The sequence below is a fragment of the Nothoprocta perdicaria genome, unplaced genomic scaffold (genome assembly GCF_003342845.1).
Source record: "Nothoprocta perdicaria isolate Ctin4 unplaced genomic scaffold, notPer1 scaffold_35, whole genome shotgun sequence".
In the NCBI taxonomy this organism is placed as follows: Eukaryota; Metazoa; Chordata; class Aves; order Tinamiformes; family Tinamidae; genus Nothoprocta; species Nothoprocta perdicaria.
In genome coordinates, this window is record NW_020455588.1 from 823,960 (window position 1) to 826,000 (window position 2,041).

The window sequence follows — 2,041 nt, forward strand, 5'->3', positions numbered from 1 at the left end:
CGGTACTTGCCTGGGGCGCGCGCGCTGCGCGGGTCCCGCGGCGCTGCGCGGTGCGTGCAGCCTCTCGCAGGGCTCGTGCGCGTGTGCGCCGCTCGCTGCCGCCCTCCGCGCCCTCCTCCCTCTCGCTCGCTCGCTCTCCCTCCCCGTGCCTCGCTCTGCCTCTTCTGCTCCCCGTCTCCTCAGAGGCCGGGGACTAGAAGCCGGGTGATATACATACGGAGCCGGCCTTTTTTTTGTCCGCTTTAATCTTATTCGTTTCACCTTTTCACTGACCAGGAGACAGGACCGAGAGTTTATGCGGAAAGAAGGCGAGGGAGGAAAGGAGCCCACTGTTGCATAGTCAATAACATCCTTTTTATCAATGCGAAATACAATAGGGATGGCTTCGCCAAGGCACTCATTGAAAATCTCTTCATTATTTCGGGGCAAAATCAAGCGTTTATTCTGATCTCAGAAATGATGAAGGATGCTCCTCTGCGGGCGGCTCTCGGACTCGGGTTTTAGGGCTGACACAAAAATAAAACCGCGATCATGACACATCAAAGTTCATTTTTTTCTTTAATGAAAGCAACATTTCTTTACAAAAAAAAAAAAAAAAAAAAGAGAGAGAAGAAAAAAGAAAGAAAAAAGAAAAAAAAAAGCGCTTCTGTCACATTCTGTCACATATTTCATCCCTTTTCCCGCTGCAAGTTTCTCCCCTCCCTCGCCTCCCAATCTGATTATAAACTTTTATGGGAGCTTAGAAGAGGGTAATGCGACTCTCTTTCTTTCTTTCTTTCTTTCTTTAATAACAGTTTGTCCCTGCTTTGTCACAGCTAGGCTCCCGACCTAAGCGAATTTCAAACCTCTGGCAGAGGGGGAAGGTTTCAGGGAAAGGAGACTTGGGAGAAAAACTGCAAGCAAAGGTGTGTCACTGAAAAGCATGCGAGGAGGAGGCATGATCCCGGCGCAGGTTCCTTAAATGAAAAACAATATATATACAGAAAAAGAAGGATAAAAGGGGAGTCAGAGCGGCAGGAGCGGGGAGCTCGGCGAGGCCGCGGCGCTGCCGGCCTGGCCGCTAGATGGCAGCCGGATCCAGCGATTCCGCCCGCGCCGCTCCGCGCGGCCACCGGCGCCAGCACCGCGGAGCGGAGCGGAGCCGTGTGGAGCGGAGCGTAGTGAGGTGGAAGGGGCGCCCGCCTGCCCACCTCCCAGCAGCGCCCTCCTGCCCCCGCCCCCCCTCGGGTCCCCCACTGCTCCGCGCCCTCCGCGGGCGCGCAGGCTCCGCGGGCCTCGGCGCACGGGCGGCGGGTGATTCCCCGCCCGCACCGCGGCTCTCCGCGCCGCACTCTGCAAGGGGACACGCAGGCGCGACGCGGCGGGGTGGTGCGGGAATCCCGCCTTGTCTGGCCCCTCTCTCCCCCTGCGCTGCTCCCCCTCCCCAAATCCCGCTTTTCCCCCAGCGAAGCAGCGCGTCGCTTCCTGCTCCCCTTCCGCGGCGCTGCCGCCCCCCCGGGGCGGGGGGCGGCCTGGGAAAGGGGTCGGGGGGGACATAAGGGAGTGAGGAGTGAGAGCCGGGGAGCCAGGCAGCGAAAATAGCCCGAAGTGGGACCCGAGCGCGGGCAGATGTGAATGTGTGAGTGAATGTGCGCGCACACAAGCGCCTATGCTCCTTATTGCACACAGCGCGTTTTCTTCCGCACCATTATGAGCTCTTGCCTGCTTTCTGCAATTGAAAACAGACCCAGAAATCCCAGTTTCGAATATGAAAAAAAAAAAAAACTTTTTCACGGGGAGCCCAAACCATTGCCTTTTAATCCCCCTTTCCGCCTATCGCGATGCATCCTCCTCTTTTGATGTGTATGCACGGGTGTGTGTGTGTGAGAGAGCGAGGGAGACCATAGGCGACCCATACTAATCAGGTCTCAAAGTAAATAGCAGCGCGGGGCGATCTCAATGTAAATTGCGCTTGTCAGAAGAATCCCCTCTCCCTCCCTCCTTCCCTCCCTCGCTCCCCCCGCCTCGCTCCCCCCCTCTCTCCTCCCCCCTCCCCTCCCTC